This window comes from Oncorhynchus keta, chromosome 34 (genome assembly GCF_023373465.1).
Source record: "Oncorhynchus keta strain PuntledgeMale-10-30-2019 chromosome 34, Oket_V2, whole genome shotgun sequence".
NCBI classification, from domain to species: domain Eukaryota; kingdom Metazoa; phylum Chordata; class Actinopteri; order Salmoniformes; family Salmonidae; genus Oncorhynchus; species Oncorhynchus keta.
The window spans coordinates 6,260,079-6,275,078 of record NC_068454.1 but is presented as its reverse complement, the minus strand read 5'-3'; positions in this window follow the sequence as shown (position 1 = coordinate 6,275,078).

Here is a 15,000-nt window from a genome sequence, read left to right as displayed (position 1 = left end):
AGGAGAGAGGATGAGAAAGGAGTAGAGGAGAGAGGAGGAGAGCAGATGAGAAAGGAGTAGAGGAGAGAGGAGGAGAGAGGAGGAGAGCAGAGGAGAGAGGAGAAGAAAGTAGTAGAGGAGAAAAGAGTAGAGGAGATCGGAGGAGAGAGGAGGAGAGCAGAGGAGAGAGGATGAGAAAGGAGTAGAGGAGAGAAGAGTAGAGGAGATCGGAGGAGAGAGGGGGAGAGCAGAGGAGAGAGGATGAGAAAGGAGTAGAGGAGAGAGGAGGAGAGCAGAGGAGAGAGGAGAAGAAAGTAGTAGAGGAGAAAAGAGGAGGAGATCGGAGGAGAGAGGATGAGAAAGGAGTAGAGGAGAGAGGAGGAGAGCGGAGCATGCTTTTCTGACCCGCCGGTCAGAGCAGAATAGCCTGTGTGATATGGAAGTCAAGCGTGATAATCAGTGTAACAGGATTATTGGAGAGGTGCGCTCGTCGTGACCATATTTAATGGGAGCCCAGAGAGACAGAGATAGAACTCCCAGCATTCCAGCTGAGAGACCCAGGTCTCCCTGTGGGTGCCTTCTGATCACTTTGGGAGTTCAATCTCTCTCTCTCGCACGCACTCACACACACACACACACACACACACACACACACACACACACACACACACACACACACACACACACACACACACACACACACACACACACACACACACACACACACACACACACACACACACACACAATTCTCTAATACAGTGCTCTCATATGTATTTATATTTATTTAGCACATATTTCCATAGAATTCCACGTTGGCCTTCTCAGCCCTACTGTAACAGTTACCCCCTGGCCGAGAGGCCGAGAGGCCGAGAGGAGCTGTGACTGAACTCAGTTCAGTACCATGGATCCAACTAAACAAAAAAACTAAAAAATAAATAACCTGGTTTCAGTGCAGGTGGAGAGAAAGCATTACAACTTAAATACATTTAACTCGGGACATGATTTATCAAAACAAAACTCTTTTTATTTACCTTTATTTAACCAGGCAAGTCAGTTAGGAACAAATTCTTATTTTCAATGGCGGCCTAGGAACAGTGGGTTAACTGCCTGTTCAGGGACGACAGATTTGTACGTTGTCAGCTCGGGGGTTTGAACTTGCATCCTTCTGGTTACTAGTCCAACGCTCTAACCACTAGGCTACCCTGCCGCCTCTACACTCTATCCACTAGGCTACCCTGCCGCCTCTACACTCTAACCACTAGGCTACCCTGCCGCCTCTACACTCTAACCACTAGGCTACCCTGCCGCCTCTACACTCTAACCACTAGGCTACCCTGCCGCCTCTACACTCTAACCACTAGGCTACCCTGCCACCTCTACACTCTAACCACTAGGCTACCCTGCCGCCTCTACACTCTAACCACTAGTTACCCTGCCGCCTCTACACTCTAACCACTAGGCTACCCTGCCGCCTCCACTCTAACCACTAGGCTACCCTGCCGCCTACACCTAACCACAGGCTACCCTGCCGCCTCTACACTCTAACCACTAGGCCTGCCGTTCTACACTCTAACCACTAGGCTACCCTGCCACCTCTACACTCTAACCACTAGGCTACCCTGCCGCCTCTACACTCTAACCACTAGGCTACCCTGCCGCCTCTACACTCTAACCACTAGGCTACCCTGCCGCCTCTACACTCTAACCACTACGCTACCCTGCCGCCTCTACACTCTAACCACTAGGCTACCCTGCCGCCTCTACACTCTAACCACTAGGTTACCCTGCCGCCTCTACACTCTAACCACTAGGCTACCCTGGCCACCACTTCAATCAAAAACATTGCTGCTGCTCAAACTAAATAAAACAAAAGAGGCTGGGGAAGAAGAAGAAAAACAGTGTCACAGTTCTCAATGAATCAATCAATTAGCACTAAATTAGGAGCACACGGACTGAAGCATACACCAGTAATTAAGGGACATATCACACCTGCTCCATTTTGAGAGGCATGTGGGTGACACAGGAAGAGAGGGGTCCTCAGTGTGTAACAGCTGCTGTTTTATCATTATGAATGGCCGTGGCATTCTGACGGCTTCTTGGAAAGCACCACTTGCTTTTCCATAATGATACTTCCCCCTGTGGAGGTGGCCAAACTGTGGCCTCTTTCCCTTTCCCCTCTCCCACTTCCTCCCCTCCCTCCATGTCTTCCTCTTCTCCCTCTCTCCCCTCTCTCTCTCCTTTTCTCTATCTACTTCTCTCTTCCTCTCTGTCTTATTGCATTCCCTGAAACTTGGACTCCCAAAAGTTCTCTCTCTCTGCTCCTCACTCTCTCTCCTCCTCACTCTTTCTCTCCTCCTCACTCTCTCTCTCCTCACTCTTTCTCTCCTCACTCTTTCTCTCCTCACTCACTCACTCACTCACTCACTAACTCACTCACTCACTCACTCACTCACTCACCCTCCTCACTCTCTCTCTCCTCACTCTCTCTCTCACTCTCTCCTCCTCTCTCTCTCTCCTCTCTTCTCTCTCTCTCTCTCTCCTCACTCTTTCTCTCTCTCTCTCTCTCCCTCACTCTCTCTCCTCACTCTCCCTCCTCCTCACTCTCTCTCCTCCTCCTCTCTCTCTCACTCTCTCTCCTCCTCACTCTCTCTCCCTCTCCTCCTCACTCTCTCTCCTCCTCACTCTCCTCTCTCTCCTCCTCACTCTCTCTCTCCTCCTCCTCACTCTCTCCTCCTCTCTCTCTCTCTCTCTCTCCTCTCCTCAACTCTCTCCTCCTCACCCTCCCTCCTCCTCTCTCTCTCTCTCACTCTCACTCTCTCTCTCCTCTCTCTCTCTCTCTCTCTCCCACTCTCTCTCCTCCTCTCTCTCCTCTCTCTCTCTCTCTCTCCTCCTCTCTCTCACTCTCTCTCTCCTCCTCACTCTCTCTCTCTCCTCACTCACCTCACTCTCTCCTCTCCTCACTTCTCTCTCTCTCCTCTCTCTCACTCTCTCTCTCTCCTCTCTCTCTCCTCCTCACTCTCACTCTCTCCTCCTCTCTCCTCCTCCTCTCTCTCAGCTCTTCTCCCTCTTCTCTCCCTCACCCTCCCTCCCCTCACTCTCTCTCACTCTCACTCTCTCCTCCTCATTCACAAAATACTCCTCACTCTCTCTCGTCTCTCTCTCTCCTCAATCTCTCTCTCCTCCTCACTCTCTCCCCTTCTCTCTCCCCCTCACTCTCACTCTCTCCTCCTCACTCTTTCTCTCCTCCTCTAAGTCTCCCTCTCACTCTCTCCTCCTCACTCTCTCTCTCCTCCTCACTCTCTCACTCTCTCCTCCTCATCTCTCCTCTCTCTCACTCCCTCCTCTCTCTCTCCCTCCTCCTCCCCTCCCTCCTCCTCACTCTCCTCTCTCTCCTCTCACTCTCTCCTCCTCACTCTTCCTCTCCTCTCTCACTCACTCTCTCACTCTCACTCCTCAGAAGACTCCTCACTCATCTCTTGGGATCTCTCTCCTCACTCTCTCTCCTCCATCACTCTCAGGGGTCTCTCTCCCTCTCTCTCTCTCCTCACTCTCTCTCCTCCTGGACTGTTTCTGAGATGGCTGGAGTAGGGATGGTTGGAGGAGGGATGGCTCTCCCCATGTGGTGGAAGGACATCTAGAGAAGGATGCCTGGAGCCACAGCTTTTTATACAACTATTTAATTGTTAAATTGTTTAACCCCCATGACACTACCACAAAATCATCCCCTGATTCAGCGTCTACGTGCCAAAATACCTTGTAAGTGTCTAGGCGTCTATTGGGGAAACAATTATGAGCAAGAGAAAAGAAAATGCAGAATCTTCTAGAAGTTTTACAACCTTAATAAGCCCTGTTCATCTCCTCGTGGTGTTACCCATGTTTTACTGAAAGATCTCCTGCAGTCCAGTCTCCTAATTCCTCTCCTAATTTTTGAAAGTTGCCAATCAATATAATATATCATCACAATATAATCCTCAGAAGACTGAATCATGTATTTTGGGTTGAGCAGTTCCAGTGATCCATTATTTGGCAGAGTAGAGTCCCTTGTCAATCAGATAAAATAACAACTAAATGGACTTTGATATCCCAGGACAAATTAGCTAGCAGGGATGGTTGGAGGAGGGATGGCTCGAGGAAGGATGTCTAGCAAAGGATGGCTGGAGGAGAAATAGTTTTTTAAAACTATTTAAAATTGTTAAATATACATTTATATATATACATTTAATTAATAATTATATATTTATCATGACAGGCTGGCTACAGCACATGCATGAAATGTTTGGTTATGGGGAAATATATATTATTCAATTATTGCACCCGGTTTTGGTTCCGTGTTTCTCATTTTTTTCTTCATGATTTGCCGGGGGATAAAATAGAAGTCACTTTTAAACTTTGTTGAAGCAGATCGATTAATAACAAGTCCTGCATCTCCCATCTAACAGCATAAGAACCAGGTGCCTTGTTCAGGGCCAGAATAACCTATTTTTACCTTGTCAGCTCTGGGATTCGATCTAGCAACCTTAAGGTTACTAGTCCAACGCTCTAACCACTAGGCTACCTACATCCCCTTCACCTGCAACTCTGATTTCTGAACTAGTACCTCCCAAATTTGCGGTGACCTGTCGCAAGATGCCAAAGTAAGCAGAAGACAGAATCGCCTTGTTCCTTTCTCTTCCCCCAAAACTCAATGCAAGTCATTGACATGATTTAATGCAAGTCATTGACATGATTTATGCATATTTCTACATTATACTGCTAGCTAAATGGACGCTGAAAGACAGGCAAAGAGCTTCACTGTCAAAATTTCCCTTTCATTTCCGTTGAACTCAAATAATAATATTAACGATGTGTATCGGTAATGGGGTACGCAGGAAGTCACTCGTCATCTGTCGTGTGTTGGCCAGTTATATTGTGTTCTACTTCTAGCTACAGTCAGCTGATCAGGATGCCTAACATGTTGCATCTGAATCACCGTTGGATCTTCCAGCAAAACACACGATGGAAGACCAAACACCTCAGCTTAGGTACGTACAGCACCAGTCGAAAGTTTGGACACACCTACTCATACCAAGGTTTTTCTTCATTTTTTAAAAACTATTTTCTATATTGTAGAAAAATAGTGAAGACATCAAAACTATGGAATAACACATATGGAATCATGTAGTAAACAAAATCAAGCGTAGCCACCCTTTGCTGTGTGTTAAACAAAGGTTTTAGATTCTTCAAAGTAGCCACTCGTTGCCTTGGTGACAGCTTGGCACTCTTGTCATTCTCTCAAACGGCTTCATGAGGTAGTGACCTGGAAATCATTTCATTTAACAGGTGTGCCTTGTGAAATGTTGATTTGTGGATTTTTTCCCCCTTATTTATGCGTATGAGCCAATCAGTTGTGTTGTGACAAGGTAGGGGTGGTATACAGAAGCTAGCCCTATTTGGTGAAAGACCAAGTCCATTTTATGGCCAGCTCAAATAAGCAAAGAAATGACAGTCCATCATTACTTTAATGGATGATCTCCGCATGTGTAGTTCCCATCGTGAAGCATGGAGGAGGAGGTGTGATGTTGTGGGGAAGCTTTTCTGGTGACACTGTCAGTGATTTATTTAAGTTTCAAGGAACACTTAACTAACATGGCTACCACAGCATTCTGCAGAATTACGCCATCCCATCTGGTTTGCGCTTAGTGGGACTATCATTTATTAACAGAACAATGACCCAACACACCTCCGGGCTGTGTAAGGGCTATTTGACCAAGAATGAGAGTTATGGAGTGCTACATCAGATGACCTGGCCTCCACAACCCAATAGAGATTGTTTTTGGATGAGTTGGACCGCAGAGTGAAGGAAAAGCAGTCAACAAGTGATCAGCATATGTGGGAACTCCTTCAAGACTGTTGGAAAAGCATTCCAGGTGAAACTGGTTGAGAGAATGCAAAGCTTTCATCAAGGCAACGAGTGGCTACTTTGAAGAATCTAAAATCTAAAATATATTTGGATTTGTTTAACACTTTTTGGGTTTAATACATGATTCCATATGTTTTATTTCATAGTTTTGATGTCTGCGCTATTATTCTGCAATGTAGACAATAGTACAAATAAAGAGAAACCCTTAAATGAGTAGGTGTGTCCAAACTTTTGACTGGTACTGTACATCCAAGAATGAACAGAAAAACACAATCATTTCAATCTGAGTCAACAGAAAGACATTGCCTCCCTTGAGTGGGGAGTCAGAGGAAAGGGGCAGAGAGGAGTAGTGATTAGGGTAGCAGGGGAGAGGGGCTGAGAGGGAGTCAGGAGGTGAGAGGAGTAGTGATTATGTAGCAGGGGAGATGGGCTGAGGGGAGTCAGGAGGGGAGAGGAGTTGTGATTATGTAGCAGGGCAGATGGGCTGAGGGGAAGAGGAGTAGTGATTAGGGTAGCAGGGGAGATGGGCTGAGGGGAGAGAGGAGTAGTGGTTAGGGTAGCAGGGGATATGGGCTGAGGGGAGAGAGGAGTAGTGATTAGGGTAGCAGGGCAGATGGGCTGAGGGGAGAGAGGAGTAGTGATTAGGGTAGCAGGGGAGAGGGGCTGAGGGGAGTCAGGAGGTGAGAGGAGTAGTGATTAGTGTAGCAGGGGAGATGGGCTGAGGGGAGTCAGGAGGGGAGAGGAGTTGTGATTATGTAGCAGGGCAGATGGGCTGAGGGGAAGAGGAGTAGTGATTAGGGTAGCAGGGGAGATGGGCTGAGGGGAGAGAGGAGTAGTGGTTAGGGTAGCAGGGGATATGGGCTGAGGGGAGAGAGGAGTAGTGATTAGGGTAGCAGGGCAGATGGGCTGAGGGGAGAGAGGAGTAGTGATTAGGGTAGCAGGGGAGATGGGCTGAGGGGAGAGAGGAGTAGTGATTAGGGTAGCAGGGCAGATGGGCTGAGGGGAGAGAGGAGTAGTGATTAGGGTAGCAGGGGATATGGGCTGAGGGGAGAGAGGAGTAGTGGTTAGGGTAGCAGGGGATATGGGCTGAGTTGGGAGACAGATGTAGTGATTAGGGTACTCTGTCAGGGCAGATGGGCTGAGCAGGGAGTCTTAAAGAGGAATAGTGATTAGGGTAGCAGGGGAGATGGGCTGAGGGGAGAGAGGAGTAGTGATTAGGGTAGCAGGGGAGATGGGCTGAGGGGAGAGAGGAGGTGAGAGGAGTAGTGATTAGGGTAGAAGGGGAGATGGGCTGAGGGGAGAGAGGAGTAGTGATTAGGGAAGCCGGGGAGATGGGCTGAGGGGTGGCAGACTGAACCTTGACCTCAGGTAGATGTGGCGCATGCGCACAAGCATAAAACACACACATTCACCACTTGTGCCACACACACACACAAACACACACACAGTCTCATTATGAAACCAAGGCCAAGGCTAATATTATGTATGGGAGGGCTGAAAGCGTCTGTAAAAACCTTCATGATGGGCAGCCCTTTAGAAGGGTTTTTATGGAAGTACCAGAGAGATTAGTGCTCTGTGCCAGGCCATTGAGACACAAGTAGCAGACTGAAGGCCAGTCACTTAAATACCAAATATCCTTCTGAGGAGAGAGAATCATTTCTGATTGTATATTTTCTTTGTAGTGTGTGCGTTTTCAAGTGTGTATGTGTGTATATACATGTGCATATGTGATGCTCATGTTGATGAATACAGATGTAGTATCTTAATCTGTTCACTCTGTCACAGGAGAGTTTTCCTGCGATGCCAGAACATTTCAAACGAGCAGTGTATTTGAGGTCTTAAAAACACTTCTGAAGTTTGTAATTTACACTTTTAAAATTCAGACATGATTTTCCCTTTATGAAAGTTATGTGTCAACTCCCACAAACAAATCTCCATTCGTTATAATCCACATAATAAACTATATTTCCTGTTTGCTGCAATATTCCTACAGCAAACAGTCGCAAATTAAGATCCTACATGTGTATCTATTACTCCCCACATGCGTTCCTATTGTTCATCTTCTCTCATTAGGTAAAATATTATATCTCTGTAGGATTTGATGTGCTCTATATGTGAAAATACATGAATAAAAATAAATAATGAAAATCTCCCTGTCCTCAAAAAGTCACATTCCTTTCACTTCCGCTCTCCTTCCGCCCCACTGGGCACAGACGTCTGGTTGTGTTTTCAGCAAACGTGAATTAAACGTGAAATCAACAACAACAACAACAACAGTCTCTCCTTTGCTGTTACTTCTATACAGCTTAATCTGGTCTGTTGTGCTCACTACTTACCAGAGTGGCGCAGCGGTCTGAGGCACTACATCTCAGTGGTAGAGGCGTCACTACAGACCCTGGTTCCATCCCAGGCTGTATCACAGTGGTCTAAGGCACTACATCTCAGTGGTAGAGGCGTCACTACAGACCCTGGTTCCATTCCAGGCTGTATCACAGTGGTCTAAGGCACTACATCTCAGTGGTAGAGGCGTCACTACAGACCCTGGTTCTATTCCAGGCTGTATCACAGCGGTCTAAGGCACTACATCTCAGTGGTAGAGGCGTCACTACAGACCCTGGTTCTATTCCAGGCTGTATCACAGCGGTCTGAGGCACTACATCTCAGTGGTAGAGGCGTCACTACAGACCCTGGTTCTATTCCAGGCTGTATCACAGCGGTCTAAGGCACTACATCTCAGTGGTAGAGGCGTCACTACAGACCCTGGTTCTATTCCAGGCTGTATCACAGCGGTCTGAGGCACTACATCACAGTGCTAGAGGCGTCACTACAGACCCTGGTTCAATTCCAGGCTGTATCACAGCGGTCTGAGGCACTACATCTCAGTGGTAGAGGTGTCACTACAGACCTTGGTTCTATTCCAGGCTGTATCACAGCGGTCTGAGGCACTACATCTCAGTGGTAGAGGCGTCACTACAGACCCTGGTTCTATTCCAGGCTGTAACACAGCGGTCTGAGGCACTACATCTCAGTGGTAGAGGCGTCACTACAGACCCTGGTTCTATTCCAGGCTGTATCACAGCGGTCTGAGGCACTACATCTAAGTGGTAGAGGCGTCACTACAGACCCTGGTTCTATTCCAGGCTGTATCACAGCGGTCTGAGGCACTACATCTCAGTGCTAGAGGCGTCACTACAGACCCTGGTTCTATTCCAGGCTGTATCACAGCGGTCATGAAAATCTCCCTGTCCTCAAAAAGTCACATTCCTTTCACTTCCGCTCTCCTTCCGCCCCACTGGGCACAGACGTCTGGTTGTGTTTTCAGCAAACGTGAATTAAACGTGAAATCAACAACAACAACAACAACAGTCTCTCCTTTGCTGTTACTTCTATACAGCTTAATCTGGTCTGTTGTGCTCACTACTTACCAGAGTGGCGCAGCGGTCTGAGGCACTACATCTCAGTGGTAGAGGCGTCACTACAGACCCTGGTTCCATCCCAGGCTGTATCACAGTGGTCTAAGGCACTACATCTCAGTGGTAGAGGCGTCACTACAGACCCTGGTTCCATCCCAGGCTGTATCACAGCGGTCTAAGGCACTACATCTCAGTGGTAGAGGCGTCACTACAGACCCTGGTTCTATTCCAGGCTGTATCACAGCGGTCTAAGGCACTACATCTCAGTGGTAGAGGCGTCACTACAGACCCTGGTTCTATTCCAGGCTGTATCACAGCGGTCTGAGGCACTACATCACAGTGCTAGAGGCGTCACTACAGACCCTGGTTCAATTCCAGGCTGTATCACAGCGGTCTGAGGCACTACATCTCAGTGCTAGAGGCGTCACTACAGACCCTGGTTCTATTCCAGGCTGTATCACAGCGGTCTGAGGCACTACATCTCAGTGCTAGAGGCGTCACTACAGACCCTGGTTCAATTCCAGGCTGTATCACAGCGGTCTGAGGCACTACATCTCAGTGGTAGAGGTGTCACTACAGACCTTGGTTCTATTCCAGGCTGTATCACAGCGGTCTGAGGCACTACATCTCAGTGGTAGAGGCGTCACTACAGACCCTGGTTCTATTCCAGGCTGTAACACAGCGGTCTGAGGCACTACATCTCAGTGCTAGAGGCGTCACTACAGACCCTGGTTCTATTCCAGGCTGTATCACAGCGGTCTGAGGCACTACATCTCAGTGCTAGAGGCGTCACTACAGACCCTGGTTCTATTCCAGGCTGTATCACAGCGGTCTGAGGCACTACATCTCAGTGCTAGAGGCGTCACTACAGACCCTGGTTCTATTCCAGGCTGTATCACAGCGGTCTGAGGCACTACATCTCAGTGCTAGAGGCGTCACTACAGACCCTGGTTCTATTCCAGGCTGTATCACAGCGGTCTGAGGCACTACATCTCAGTGCTAGAGGCGTCACTACAGACCCTGGTTCCATTCCCGGCTGTATCACACCCGGCTGTGATTGGGAGTCCCATAGGGCGCCATTAGCCCAGCGTTGTCTGGGTTAGGGTTTGTCTGGGGTAGGGTTTGGCTGGGGTAGGGTTTGGCTGGGGTAGGGTTTGTCTGGGGTAGGGTTTGTCTGGGGTAGGGTTTGTCTGGGGTAGGGTTTGTCTGGGTTAGGGTTTGGCTGGGTTAGGGTTTGGCTGGGTTAGGGTTTGTCTGGGGTAGGCCGTCATTGTAAATGAGAATGTGTTCTTATCTGACTTGCCTACTTAAATGAAGGTTGTCACTGTCTCTCCCTCCATCTATCTTCCTCTCTCTCTCTCTCTGTTTCTCACAACGTCTCTCCCTCCATCTATCTTCCTCTCTCCCTCTCTCTGTTTCTCACAACGTCTCTCCCTCCATCTATCTTCCTCTCTCTCTCTCTCTCTCTGTTTCTCACAATGTCTCTCCCTCCATCTATCTTCCTCTCTCTCTCTCTCTGTTTCTCACAATGTCTCTCCTGCCCTGACTTCCCTCACTGGGAGGCCAGGAAACTGGGAGGCCAGGAATCACTGGAACACGCTGGCAAGACTTGACGGGACAAGATGAACTGGCAACAGACAGAGAGAAAACGCAGGTATAAATGCACAGGGTACGACGGGGAAAATGGGAGACACCTGGAGGGGGGCGGAGGTGAAACAGATCTGGGTGTGACACAGCATGATAATGTCACCACCACCATGCTTCACCGTAGGGATGGTGTCAGGTTTCCTCCAGACGGGACGCTTGGCATTCATGCCAAAGAGGTCAAGCTTGGTTTCACCAAAGAATCTTGTTTCTCATGGTCTGAGAGTCCTTTCGGTGCTTTTTTTTTTTACAAACTCCAAGAAGACCTGTCATGTGGCTTTTACTGAGGAGTGGCTTTCGTCTGCACACTCTACCATGAAGGCCTGATTGGTGGAGTGCTGCAAAGATGATTTTCCATCTGGAAGGTTCTCCCATATCCACAGAGGAACTCTGGAGCTCTGTCAGAGTGACCATCGGGTTCTTGGTCACCTCCCTGACCAAGGCTCTTCTCTCCCGATTGGTCAGTTTGGCCAGGAGGCCAGCTCAAGGAAGAGTCTTGGTAGTTTAAAACTTCTTCCATTTAAGAATGATGGAGGCCACTGTGTTCTTGGGAACATTTACATTTACATTTAAGTCATTTAGCAGACGCTCTTATCCAGAGCGACTTACAAATTGGAACCTTCAATGCTGCAGAAATGTTTTGGTACCCTTCCCCAGATCTGTGCCTTGATACAATCCTGTTTCGGACAATTCCTTCGACCTCCATAGCTTGTTTTTTTCTCTGACATGCACTGTCAACTGTGGGACCTTAGACAGGTGTGAGCCTTTCCAAATCATATCCAATCCATTGAATTTACCACAGGTGGACTCCAATCAAGTTGTAGAAACATCTCAAGGATGATCAATGGAAACAGGATGTAACTGAGTTAATTTTCTAGTCACATAGCAAAGGGTCTGAATACTGATGTAAAAACAATATTTCTGTTTTTAATACATTTGCAAACTTTAAAAAAAAAAGACTGTTTTCACTTCGTCGTGTGTAGATTGATGAGGAAAATGTTGTATTTAATCAATTTTAGAATAAGGCTGTAACATAACAATATGTATATAAGAGAAAGGGTCTGAATACTTTCCGAAGGCACTGTATATAACTCGTATCTCATTTAAATGTTTCATTTTGAATTAAATATAATATCAAAAAAGGTTGTTATTTTCTATCACAGTTGTGTCTTTGTAATTTCCATGTGGACCTCAGGAAGAGTAGCTGCTGCATATGCTGTAGCTGATGGGAAAACTAATAAACTAAACTAAACACACACACGTTTTAGGACAGCTTCATCACCCCCAAACTCCTAATGACGGGGTACAGGAGGACACGTGGGAGAAGAGTCAGAGAACCATGGAACAAACACAGTCAAACATTTCTGCTGCTGCAAAAACAATATCTAACAAAAAATACTTATTTTCCTTCCCAAGGATTTTATTATTATATTATTATTTTATTTATTATTATTATTATTATTATTATTATTATTATTATTATTATTTTTTTAGGCTGGTAAAACTAAAAACAAAATCACACAAACGTTTTTTATTTTACTTTCTAATTGTAATTTATTTTCTATATATAATAATGATAAACGTGTTGCTGAACAGTAGATAACAATCCACGGGTGCATTTCTCTACTCCTAGATCACAGAGAACGTCTTGTCAGCTCCTCCCCTTCTCTACTCCTAGATCACAGAGAACGTCTTGTCAGCTCCTCCCCCTACTCTACTCCTAGATCACAGAGAACGTCTTGTCAGCTCCTCCCCCTACTCTACTCCTAGATCACAGAGAACGTCTTGTCAGCTCCTCCTCCTACTCTACTCCTAGATCACAGAGAACGTCTTGTCAGCTCCTCCTCCTACTCTACTCCTAGATCACAGAGAACGTCTTGTCAGCTCCTCCTACTCTACTCCTAGATCACAGAGAACGTCTTGTCAGCTCCTCCTCCTACTCTACTCCTAGATCACAGAGAACGTCTTGTCAGCTCCTCCTCCTACTCTACTCCTAGATCACAGAGAACGTCTTGTCAGCTCCTCCTCCTACTCTACTCCTAGATCACAGAGAACGTCTTGTCAGCTCCTCCTCCTACTCTACTCCTAGATCACAGAGAACGTCTTGTCAGCTCCTCCTCCTACTCTACTCCTAGATCACAGAGAACGTCTTGTCAGCTCCTCCTCCTACTCTACTCCTAGATCACAGAGAACGTCTTGTCAGCTCCTCCTCCTACTCTACTCCTAGATCACAGAGAACGTCTTGTCAGCTCCTCTTCCTACTCTACTCCTAGATCACAGAGAACGTCTTGTCAGCTCCTCCCCCTACTCTACTCCTAGATCACAGAGAACGTCTTGTCAGCTCCTCCTCCTACTCTACTCCTAGATCACAGAGAACGTCTTGTCAGCTCCTCCTCCTACTCTACTCCTAGATCACAGAGAACGTCTTGTCAGCTCCTCCTCCTACTCTACTCCTAGATCACAGAGAACGTCTTGTCAGCTCCTCCCCCTACTCTACTCCTAGATCACAGAGAACGTCTTGTCAGCTCCTCCCCTACTCTACTCCTAGATCACAGAGAACGTCTTGTCAGCTCCTCCTCCTACTCTACTCCTAGATCACAGAGAACGTCTTGTCAGCTCCTCCTCCTACTCTACTCCTAGATCACAGAGAACGTCTTGTCAGCTCCTCCTACTCTACTCCTAGATCACAGAGAACGTCTTGTCAGCTCCTCCTCCTACTCTACTCCTAGATCACAGAGAACGTCTTGTCAGCTCCTCCTACTACTCTACTCCTAGATCACAGAGAACGTCTTGTCAGCTCCTCCTCCTACTCTACTCCTAGATCACAGAGAACGTCTTGTCAGCTCCTCCTCCTACTCTACTCCTAGATCACAGAGAACGTCTTGTCAGCTCCTCCTCCTACTCTACTCCTAGATCACAGAGAACGTCTTGTCAGCTCCTCCTCCTACTCTACTCCTAGATCACAGAGAACGTCTTGTCAGCTCCTCCTCCTACTCTACTCCTAGATCACAGAGAACGTCTTGTCAGCTCCTCTTCCTACTCTACTCCTAGATCACAGAGAACGTCTTGTCAGCTCCTCCCCCTACTCTACTCCTAGATCACAGAGAACGTCTTGTCAGCTCCTCCTCCTACTCTACTCCTAGATCACAGAGAACGTCTTGTCAGCTCCTCCTCCTACTCTACTCCTAGATCACAGAGAACGTCTTGTCAGCTCCTCCTCCTACTCTACTCCTAGATCACAGAGAACGTCTTGTCAGCTCCTCCTCCTACTCTACTCCTAGATCACAGAGAACGTCTTGTCAGCTCCTCCTCCTACTCTACTCCTAGATCACAGAGAACGTCTTGTCAGCTCCTCCTCCTACTCTACTCCTAGATCACAGAGAACGTACTGTCAGCTCCTCCTCCTACTCTACTCCTAGATCACAGAGAACGTCTTGTCAGCTCCTCCTCCTACTCTACTCCTAGATCACAGAGAACGTCTTGTCAGCTCCTCCTCCTACTCTACTCCTAGATCACAGAGAACGTCTTGTCAGCTCCTCCTCCTACTCTACTCCTAGGTCACAGAGAACGTCTTGTCAGCTCCTCCTCCTACTCTACTCCTAGATCACAGAGAACGTCTTGTCAGCTCCTCCTCCTACTCTACTCCGCGTGGATCTTAAGCCCGACCGACAGATCCACATCAGGGGTGATTGAATTAGTGAGCTATTGGCTACAGCTTAACTGACGCTTGGGGGGCTGACGAGGGGCTGTGCTGTTGCTAACACAGGCAGAGCACGGGAGTCAGGGTGACATGAGACTGGGTGTGAAGTTGGAAGGGTATAGGGTCGCGAAGGGAGATGGGTGGAGAGAATGGGGGAGAGAAGGGGAGGAGAGAAGGGGGAGAGAAGGGGGGAGAGAAGGGGAGGGGAGAAGGGGGAGAGAAGGGGAGGAGAGAAGGGGAGAGAAGGGGGAGAGAAGGGTGGAGAGAAAGGGGGAGAGAAGGGGGGAGAGAAGGGGGAGAGAAGGGAGGAGCAGAGCAGAAGGGTGGACGGAAGGGAGGAGAGAAGTGGGAGAGAAGGGGGG